This window comes from Tachypleus tridentatus, chromosome 13 (genome assembly GCF_004210375.1).
Source record: "Tachypleus tridentatus isolate NWPU-2018 chromosome 13, ASM421037v1, whole genome shotgun sequence".
NCBI lineage: Eukaryota > Metazoa > Arthropoda > Merostomata > Xiphosura > Limulidae > Tachypleus > Tachypleus tridentatus.
The window spans coordinates 76,486,949-76,498,946 of record NC_134837.1 but is presented as its reverse complement, the minus strand read 5'-3'; the positions used below and the strand labels follow the sequence as shown (position 1 = coordinate 76,498,946).

General features: G+C 34.2%; 1 long non-coding RNA gene across 1 annotated transcript; it reads right to left on the bottom strand.

Annotated features, from left to right (window-relative positions):
- Positions 1 to 391: 391 nt before the first annotated feature.
- On the bottom strand, positions 392 to 11,987 carry LOC143238598 (uncharacterized). The gene is made up of 3 exons (XR_013020662.1): positions 11,883 to 11,987; positions 10,650 to 10,765; positions 392 to 1,486 (listed from the first exon to the last, which is right to left on the bottom strand). It is a non-coding gene; the product is annotated as an uncharacterized LOC143238598 (long non-coding RNA).
- Positions 11,988 to 11,998: the final 11 nt, after the last annotated feature.

Below are 11,998 nucleotides of genomic sequence, written 5' to 3'. Positions count from 1 at the left end.
TCTAGACTTTTGGAGACATGAAATGACAATAAAACTTAATAGAGTGTAACAGTGTTTTAATCAAGATTTATTTGTGGAGCGCTATCAAACTAATTTCTTCTACCATATACCATTACCATATGCTAGCTTATTTCTATGTAGTTAAGACACTGCACAGGGTACCACGATAGTTATTTCAGACCCCAAATTTGATCAATACGTTCATTCAAGCAGAACCCTTATGCAGGGGCGTATTTGGCACTGAGTGGATCCTTCCTTTGCCACCCTGCCCCCCATAAATAATTTTAAAATTTAATCACATAGAAAAATATATTATGTTTGCAAGTGTATTTTTAAACACTACAGTAGTGTCATAAGGAAAGTGGAAATAAAAAAAATGCAGAACATTAAACATTCATTGAACAGCTGAACATTTTATTTTATTAAAAAAAGCACAGGAAATTCAGTCTCAACTCTCAGTTTATTCTTCAAAGATAAATATAGAAGATTCACAGTCTCTACTGTCGAGCCTTAGTTTCTGTAAACTGATCAATGATCTCATTAAAATTCACCTTCTTTGCATATTCATGTTCAACTGAAACTAAAGTCAGATTTGTCAACTTACCTATAACAAGCGAAACAATTTTTTTATCAACGGAAAAGATTATTTCACATAAACACACAGAGAGTCAAAATGAATCTCAAACACAGTGACAAACTTCGAAACAATCCCATTTCATAAAAACTCCAGAAACTGCAATGCTGTCCATTTCTTTGCCTCTTCAACGCTAATTTTGGTGGCTTCCAAATGCGTCCGAAGTCGTCCAATTTCTACATTGATATCTTCATCAAAAAATTCATCGAAAATCTGAGTCAAATCTAGAACGCACTTCTAAAGTTCTTCTTCTGTTGTTACAACATAACAACTAAGATTAACAGAATTTGATCCATTACCTTAGAACGAGTCTCCAGTTCTTAATGAAATCGATCAAGACATTCAAACATAACCCCTTTTTACTTCCTCTGGCAATATGAGACCAACATCCTTTGTCATTTCTCCTGGTATCATTTTTGGAGCCTTACTCATCCTCTTCTTTCCACAGAAATATGTATTTCTTTACACTTTCTAGTTGCTTGTAAACAGCTTTCTCCACTGTTTCATTGCGCTGATCTTAATGAAACAGTTTTAGAGCTTAGAGCTTCACAATGTATTTTTCAAGGTTGATTCCAAATGTTTCCAAATATGTTTTATGTGAGATTACTTTCTTTCAGGTCTTCACACCAGAAAGAAAGGTGCCTTGAAAAAGATTAACCACATACAACAGACAGGAAAATCTGAGTAATCCTTCTTTCGGATTGCACGATACTCCAACAGTTGAGGTCAGCTTTTCAAAATTTGTCTTTACTGGGATAACAAGGTTATAACGAGCACTCCATTTTGTCTTGGAAAGTCTTTTGACTGTTATGCCTACATTCTCCGTCAATATTTCCCATTGATGAGGTGAAACTGAAAAGAAAAAAGATACTCTCTCCAAGGTTCCAGAAAATGTCACAGAAAAGTGTGATGTCAAGGTTAGTTTTTCTCCAAAGACTCTTAAAACAGAAAACTTTGTTCAAACATTTTGTTTTCAAGAACTGTTTTAAATACTTTATGCAATCAATACTAAAACATCAAATTTATTTTTGCCTGTCATAAAAATAACTGTTTTGGAATACGTAACAGTGAGACATGTTAAAGATATGCATGTGAATAAAAGGAAACACAATACATTGTTGAAAGTAATTAATAATATGTGTCTTAAAACTTACTGAATACTAAGAAATAATAAACTACATAATGTCATATGTTACTGAATACTAAGGAATAATAAACTACATAATGTCATATGTTACTGAATACTAAGGAATAATAAACTACATAATGCCATATGTTACTGAATACTAAGGAATAATAAACTACATAATGCCATATGTTACTGAATACTAAAGAATAATAAACTACATCCAAAACTAAATCATTTGGGCCATAATATTTTATAGTTTTTAATTTATCGGCACAATGCTAACCAAACATAATAATACTGTGTATTGCATTTTAGTGAAAATTAAAATACTAAACGTGTGATAAATATTTTTTAAAGTAAAGCTTTACTTCGTTTTATTAAAAGTTGATAGGGATTCGATTATGTGTAGAAAGATTATTTAGTTATGTATTAGGACTTAATAAATGTATAGTTTTACTACAGAACAATGTTGGCGTGTGTCAAACGAGTCAACGAGCGGGTATAGAAAAATAATAAACTTTTCAAAGGAAGAGAACTATTATACAGTGAAGAGGCAGAGTCCCCCAGAGATTATCCCCAGGCAATTATTCCATTGTACCAAAATAGGTTTCATAAATTATTGAGATGTTATAGCAAAGTTAAGCTTGCATATCCAACATTGTCTTCCAAAATTTGTACCATCATATATAACGTATCAAATAAAATAAATAACTAAATTTATTTTTACCTACCCTGATAAGTAATCATGTATATTATTAATTTAATTTAGTACGATCAAGTGGTTCCGGACAAAAGTCGCTTGTATTATGCAGTTCAGTTTTACAAACTGCAGATTTAAAAAAAAAATTATTAGGAACTAATCTTATAACATTAGCCATCGATTTTTTCGTTAGCTTTAACTGGCTAGTTTGATTCACTTTTAAGTTTTAAGCTCTCATACGAATCAACCGTAGTACGTTGACTCTTTCCAACACGTGTTATTGTTAACTCTTGTTAAAGTTATCTCAACAGATGGCAGCAGTCGAGCAGTTATTCTCAGAAATTATTTATCAACAAAACTAAGTACAGTAGGGTTAGGTTAATTGCCCGTTTACAGAGCGAGATGGTGTTTTGGCTTCGTATCTTTATTTCCTCTTTTTGTTGTCTGTGATTTAGAAATTTTAAGCTAAAAAAAATGAAATCGTTTATGTATTACAAAAACCATTTGACTGTCTTTTAATCTATATTTATCTTTGAATCATTAGATGCTATTTCGAAAATAAATTGTTTCGTTGTCCTAATTATTTGTAATCCGGTGACTCAGCGGTAAGCCTGAAACGCTTATAACACTAAAATAAGTAAGAATATGCAGCTGAATACGCAACTTTATGTCTAACATTAAAGTAAAAAGAAAGAACAAGTTTTGTTACTGAGCAACATTGTATAATAGACAATATTTACTGTTTTATTGTACTGGCCTTTCACTGTTTTGTGTCACACATTGTAGTCATCGAAATATTGTCACTTTATTAGATATATTTCAGCAGAGTTCCCGAAAGTGTTTCGTTTCAAGAGTAAATAAAACCAAGATTAAGAGTAACAAATATCTTTATTTCTTGCTTTTGACGTACATATGTCATGCTGTGCTGTAATCTATAGACTGCATAATACCTTTCGGGATTTGTGGCATGCGCACGTTTTACAAACTGCAACGTTAGGCCTCCCTTATGTGACGTCATTTTAGTGTCTACTGACTAACTGACAGACAACACACTACTACAACACACGCAAGAGAATAAAACAGATGATCCATCCACGTATCTTCAGACCTCCTTGCGGAGAAATTAAACGGGGCAAGATTATTACGCTTTTGATTTTATACTAAAAATATGAAATTATAATTACTTTTGTTAAGACTATTTGCAAATAGCATAGAACAGCATTAATAGTGTATTCATAGAACATTTAACCCTGGTGGAAGAAAATGAAGAGTTTTTTTTTAAATCAATGATTTTAACTGTATTCTGTCACTTATATATACAAGTTTGTAACTCTTAGAAATGTATACGGGGCATCAGGGTCTACTAGATTCAACTGATTCTTGGAATGTGAGGCTTTGTTGACTGAAAGTGAAATATAACAGAAATACACTTAGTTCTAAGAGACCGAAAACTGTTTAGCAACGCTCCCATCGTATTTTCGTTCGTTTAGACTCGAGAAGCGCATGAGCCTTGATATCAAATGAAACACCTACTCATTCAAATAAAGTTCCGACCAGTTTACCACTTAAACGACACACACATTGTGAACGTCTGTTCCCAGTTAATCGCCAAAATAAATCAACATTTCTATAATTTTTAAAATGACCACTTACCAAAAAAATGGTGATTTTTTTTTCTAGTTAAAATGAAGACGAAGAAGATTAAAACGTGTAATAATTGATAAACACGGGAGCATAGATTAATTGGACCTTTCACATTTTGAGTGTCAGTAAGCACTAAACCATTTTACGCTAATAATCTGCAAGAAGTATTCAAGGAAGAAAAACAAACTACTAAGTTTATTCACGAAAATTAATCGAAAAGTTTCTAACTTATAGAATGAAAAGAAACAAAAATATTTCCTTCGCTCTTATTGTGGTGAGGCCCCGACATGGCCAGATGGTTAAGGCGCTCGACTCATAATCTGAGGGTAGTGGGTTCGAATTCCTGTCGCACCAAACATGCTCGCCCTTTCAACCATGAGGGCCTTATAACTGACGGTCAATAACGTTATAATGTTACGGTCAATGCCCCTATTCGTTGGTAAAAGAGTAGCCCAAGAGTTGGCGGTGGGTGGTGATGACTAGCTAGCATTTCATTACTAAATTATGAACCGCTAGCGCAGATAACCCTCATGTAGCTTTGCGCAAAATTCCAACGAACAGACAAAACAAAAATGCAAACAACAGTTTTCGTGGGGTGATTATAACAAGCCTTGTTGACAGAGAAGCTTATAAAAAGAGGGAGAAAAGCATATGTGTTGTTGGGACTAATCTACAGTGATACTGATCTAAAATAAAACAACAGTTGTCATGGGCCCATTAAAGCAAAACTTGACGGATTAACTTAGAAAAATTTTTAAAAAGACGCCGTTATGATTAACCTAGAATGATATTGTTTTGAATTATAACTAATTCTCCAACACATCTTGTTAAAAACGGTCAGCTTAAAAAATTCATTAATTGTGACATTTACAAAGCAAATTATAAAAAATAATTGTATCATCGTTCTCGGTGAGTCTGGGGCTTATCATGTTAAAAATCGAGTTTCGATACCCGCAGTGGGCACAACACAGGTAATTTATTATGTGGTGTTGTACTTATCAACAAACCAATGAAAAACTAGAATAGTTTGTTTAGTATTCAAGCAAAACATGAGAGAACAGAGTTAATCATGATCTAAAAAGTAATTAACTTTTGTTAAACTACCACAAGACCTGACGAATAATTAAGTGATTATATAAATCCTCATCAAAATATTTACGCTTTTTATATGTCTAGAGAAACGGGTAGCTGAGTAATAATATTATTTCTTTAAAACGGAAGACAAAAGCAACTGAATAACTCGAACGAAACGATATAAAATCAGATTAGGATTTTGTTTGGTTAGAGCTATAACGTAAATTATCCTTATGTTACACTTATACGAACGTTTAAGATTTATAATTAATTAATACTGATTTCAGTTTTTGTGTCTGTGTGTGTGTTTGTGATGTGGTATAAACTTCCAAGGTTTATTACATTTATCCACCGTAATAAAGGACAACAAACAAGTTAGAAAACCATCTTAATCATAAATTAATTAAAGTATAGCATCCAAAATTAATTATATTTAATTCAAGTGTAGCATCCAAAATTAATTATATTTAATTCAAGTGTAGCATCCAAAACTAATTATACTTGATTCAAGTGTAGCATCTAAAACTAATTATACTTGATTCAAGTGTAGCATCTAAAACTATATATTTAATTCAAGTGTAGCATCCAAAACTAATTATATTTAATTCAAGTGTAGCATCCAAAACTAATTATGCTTAATTCAAGTGTAGTATCCAAAATTAATTATACTTAATTCAAGTGTAGCATCCAAAACTAATTGTACTTAATTCAAGTATAGCATTCAAAACTAATTATACTTAATTCAAGTGTAGCATCCAAAACTAATTGTACTTAATTCAAGTATAGCATTCAAAACTAATTATACTTAATTCAAGTGTAGCATCCAAAACTAATTATATTCTGGTCGTGTCTTTCACGAGTTTTTTTTTCTTCTTCTTTTGTTATACTGATTGACCATATGTCCACTTTAAAGCACGAATTCAAATACAATAAAGTCTACTTGTGGACTAAACCTTGTACAATGAATATATAATTAACAGTCCTTGGTTTATAACCACCGGACTGTTAAGGCCCTTGGCCCATAACTACTGAGCGTTTACAGTTATTGAGATTATAACTTCCGAAAGATTACAGTCCCTGGTATATTATCACCAAAACAGCACAGTCCCTGGAATACAACCACCAAAACAGTACAGTTCCTGATATATAACCACCAAAACAGTACAATTTTTGGTTTATAACCATCAGAAAATTCCTGTTCTTAATCTATAACCAACAAACGATTATAGTCATTAGTCTATAACCACCAGAATATTACAATATTTGGTCTATAATCACTGAAACACTGCAGTTCTTTGTCTATAACCACCGAACGATTACAGTCATTGGTTTATAACCACCAGAATATTACAATCTTTAGTCTATAATCATTGGAACGTTGATTGCAGTTCTTTGTTTATAACCACCGAATGATTACAGTTCTTTGTTTATAACCAACGAATGATTACAGTTCTTTGTTTATAACTACCGAATGATTACAGTTCTTTGTTTATAACCACCGAATGATTACAGTTCTTTGTTTATAACCACCAGTGATTACAGTTCTTTGTTTATAACCACCGAATGATTACAGTTCTTTGTTTATAACTACCGAATAATTACAGTTCTTTGTTTATAACCACCGAATGATTACAGTTCTTTGTTTATAACCACCGAATGATTACAGTTCTTGGCCTGTGACCAATAGAAAATTACAATTTTTGCCCATAACCACAGGATGGTACCAGTCATTCGTCTACACCCACCAGCATATTACAATCCTTGGTACATTACCATCCGCAGTCCTCGATCTGAACCACTAAATGATTACAGTCATTGGTCTTCGACCACCTATCTCCAAATTCGCCAATAAGGTTCAACTACACAAAATATTTTCTTTAGAACCCCTCGTGTTCTCATAAAGGTTTTAGTGGTTGTATTTTAATCACTTTTAAATTGTACAGAAGCGTATTTATAACTCATTTCATCAGTGATTTGCCCTTATAATTCATCCAGCAGGTAACGTGTGGACCTTTCACTATTTTGATTAGTCAACAAAGTGTGGTTACCAGTAGATTGGCCGCAGGTAATTCTATTGTTTATTCCTCTAAAGAAAAAGTAAATAACGTTATTTTCATTACAGATCAAGGGTCGTCAAGCAAGGATGAGTTAGGAGAAAAGAGGGTCCGCTTGTGGTTAGTAATTATTGTACGCGCGTAGGATAATTACACTGTACGTATGTATATATATGTGTGTATATTTAGCTTTGTTCCAGAAATTCCCGCAAGGCAAAAAACGCCTTTTAGTCTATGAGGTAATGCTATTCAGAACATTTTCTTAAAACGATAACGAAAAATGAATAAAGGTCATATACCAACCCTGTTTGAATTATAACAATAGTGAGATTCAGCCGTGTGTTACATTAAGATGGTTTCTAATGGCTACTTCATCCGTGTTTTTTCTTAATTTATTTTTAAAAAAAGTGTTACCAATTACGCTAACATCAACACTATGTATACATATGCATGCGTGTGTGAATAAAGCTTACAAATAAAGTAAACCTTAGAGAACTGTAATTATCAATTATCTATTTCATTCACACATGTGAAATTTAGAAGAATGTTCTCACTGACCACTTGTACAAGCAGAGATGTATCATGTGAAGTTCACTAGAATTAGAGGGCATTAAAGTGTAAGGTAGGAAAGTTATCAAAGAAACATGCAAAAATAATATCAATATATGTGTGGTTATACTTTCATTTACTGGTAGCGAAAGAAACATGCAACATGCATCTCGTTCTTTGGTATCGCTGGAAAAAGTTAGTGATTTTAATTAGCTGAGGAAACGTAGAAATGTTTTAGTACAGAATATATTGAGTGTTATAACCAGTTCGTAGCCTTTATGTTTGTGTGCTTTCATGTCAAAGACCGATAATCCGACTATCTGTTAGCTGCCACTTCCTTTCTGTGTCGCCAGCAGTCTAGCTCTCTCTTCATCCTGTTTTGGCTAGCTACCGTAATGACTGAAGAAGAGAGGAGAGTTCATGAGGTCAGGTTGGACGAAACAGGTTTTGGTGTGTATCGTAATAACGTTGACTCGGGTAAGCCTCGTCAGGGTTTTACGAGCTCCACCTGTCTCCTACACAATGCACGTAGAGCGTGCACGTGACATAGCGATGCTACATGTTCGAGAAGGAATCGTCTGTATTATACAGATTGAGCACTATATATATATATATATATATTTATATAGAGAGATAGATAGATAGCGTGTCTGTCAGCGTGAACGGCCGCCAGAAGGTTCGCTCTGTGCTTCGAGCCACAGAACAACCGAATTCTTTGTCCACGCTTTAAGTGCTTTTCTAGCTCATTTAGATTCGACTGAAACGTTCGTTTCTCAGTGATATGAGTCTACTGCTGCGAATACCGGGTTCTATGGACATTCCTAGCATTCCTTCTGCTTACCGTTTTCTTCGTCATACAATTTAGTAATCCAGCAATTTCACGTCCAAGCGGTGACTTTAATATATTTCCGATTTATTTCTTGCTTGTTTCCCTCCTTACGTTCACTATAATATCACATCAAATATCCGGGCATACGAGACTTATTAGGTAGACAGACCTTCGCCTGTTTCCATACTACGGGTCACCTTCATTGAAGCTGGTGACAGCATTTGGTTAAAAGACACAAACTGCTGCCATCTATAAAATATTATTTATTTTAAATGCATTTACGTAACCCGTTCTCCAAGACTGCTTTTCTCCAGTTGAAGAATGGTTTCAGGATGTTGGACACCGTTAACACGGTTGTTCTTTAATCCGCCTTTATCCGTCTCTTGACACCCGCTTAAAGTCACCAGTTCCGTTTTGTTTGTTTGTTTTTCTGACTTTTTTCATCTTTACACATTAACCCTGTCGGTTTTTATTTTTACGAAACTAACCCGATAACTCTGTCGAGTATTTATTTTGATTATAGTTACCCATTACGCCTACTGGGTTTTTATTTACCCGAATATAAGGCGCACCAAATTTTGAAGAGTCAAATTGAAGAAAACTTACTTTTTACATATTATTTGTGCAAACTATAAATTCCGCCCCAAGTAGCACAGCAGTCTGTCTGCGGACTTTCAAAGCTAAAAATCGGGTTTCGATACCCGTAGTCGTCATGTTCAGAGAGCCTCTATGAAGCTTTCTGCTTAATTACAAATAAAATCCACTGAATGTTTTATAAGTACAGTAAACAACTATCGATGTATTAGAAACTTTTTATGTGTCAATTTTATAAATATTTTTGCTAAATTTTATACGTGATAATAATACACTAAAATGACGCAGATCTTCATACTGCTAGAACTGTCGCTGTCATCAGATTCACGGTATTTCTTTTCTTCTGGTTCCCACAGCATGTTATCATCCGTTCAATCCATTGTATTAGGTATACAACATTTTTGAAACCTTCTAGTAAAATACCAAGCAAGTTCGAAAGTGTGAGAATACAATGTGCTGTCAATTTTTCATGAAGTACTCGGATTGTGTGTGTGTTTTTTCTTATAGCAAAGCCACATCGAGCTATCTGCTGAGTCCACCGAAGGGAATCGAACCCCTGATTTTAGCGTTGTAAGTATATAGAGGGGAGAAGTGTGCATTATATTCGGGCAGTATTTTGATCATATTTACCTGTTCATACTGTCGAGTTCTTATTTCAACAATGCTTACACATTAACCTTATCGGGTTTTTATTTTTACCGGATTTGCCCATTAACTCCGTCGAGTTTTTAGTTTTAGCATGCTATTCATTAACTTTATCTTTTGTCACGTTTTGAAAGTTTCGGCTTGAGTTGGACAGTTTTGTTTGATATAGACTTGAACATCGTTTTGTTTGTTTGTTTTTCAATATTGCCACTCAGTGGCTCAACGGAAACTTTATAACTCCAAAATCGAGGGCCTGGCATGGCCAGGTGGTTAAGGTACTTGACTCCTAATCCGAGGGTCGTGGGTTCAAACCCCCGGCCTATCAAACATGCTTGCACTTTCAGCCGTGGGGCGTTATAATGTGACGATCAATCCCACTATTCGTTGGTAAAAGAGTAGCCAAAGAGTTGGCGGTGGGTGGTAATGACTATCTGCCTTCCCTCTAGTCTTACACTGCTAAATTAGGGCTGGCTAGCGCAGATAGCTCTCGTGTAGCTTTGCGCGAAATTCGAACCAAACAAAAATCGGGGTTCGATCCCTGCGATGCAGATTGCCTATTGTACAATTTAGTGCTAAAACATCAGCATCTTCTTTGAAACAAATGTGAAAGACTTTCATTAAAATGAGTTGCTTTAATCAAGTTATATTTTTGTCGTTGTTAAAAATCTAACAATGATTCAACCCTTCTATACGATTTACTCTGTATTATCAACACTAATAACCTTGCTCGCCTAGACCAGCGCACAGGACAAGATAGAAGTAGCATTCATGCAATACGAACAGTAAATCTGAAATACCTCATTCCAACTGTCAGCATTCCAAGAACTGTACTTTAATGTTGTTGTTGTGTTTTGTTTTTCTTTGTTTTCGAGATGTTGACATAGACTCTTGTCTTAGAGAAACACGTGTCTGCCTACGTGACAAAAGAAAACTATAAAAATTGCGAATTGTATACAAATAAAAAAGAAAGATGAATAGTCAGTCTAATATTTAATGGGATGAGATGCCTATACATTAGCACTCAAATTCACTTTCAGATAGTACACAGTTGCGACTAGTCCCTGTTTCAGGAAGTTCACGGATATGACTGGTCAGTATTCCATATACTTCAAAGATTCAACTTATCAATATTTAAAGAAGTGCTCAGATTATTTTCAGTTCGTTTTATCGGTAATACGTGTAATACACAAAGTTAATCTGGTAGTATTTCAAGAAGTACACAAATGCAACCAGTGAGCACTTCAAAAAGTACACAGATTCTATGGTCAGTATTCCACATAATGCACACGAAATGCTTGTTAGTGTTTCAGGTGACAAATAGACCGTGCAGCATACAGCACGTGAGAACTATTGTTAGGTAAGAACAATGAGAGCTGAGGAGTTTACACTGTAGATAAAAAACTGTAAACCGTTTCATTTAGAGTGTTGATCGTCCTGGGTTTGTTCTGAATCAATATAAAGTGTTAATCTCAGAGTGCTAATCGTCCTGGATTTATTTTTAACTGATATAAAGTATTAGCCTAAGAGTGCTGATCGTTTTGCATTTGTTCTTAACTGATATAAAATGTTAACCTCAGAGTGCTGATCGTCCTGAATTTCTTTTTAAGCAATATAAAAGTCTTAACCCCAGGGTATGATAGTCTTGAATCCGTTCTTCACTGATTTAAATTAATAATGTCAGAGTGCTGATTAATCTTTATTTTTTTCTCAGACGATATAAGTTATTAACATTAGAGTGTTGATTGTTCTGAATGTGACCCTCACTGATATAAGTTATTAACCTCAGAGTGCTGATCGTTCTGAATGCGCTCTACTCTGATATAAAGTATTAGCTTCAGGGTAGTGATTATTCTGCATTTGCTCGTAACTGATATAAAGTCTTAACCTCACAATGCTGATTATTCTGGATTTGTTCGTAACTGGTATAAAGTGTTAATCCACAAGACGTGTTACGGGACATATATTGTAATCACTAACATTTCACTCTATCTTAGATGAAAAGCTTCTTTAAAAAAAACGTAAAATGTTACCGTAATTCTAAACATGTTTGAGAATAGCTGTACTACCGACATCAATCGAAACAGCTCTTTTAAGATAGAGTCAAACTTGGAGGTCACATCACATATAAACAGCTTTCGTTACGCAA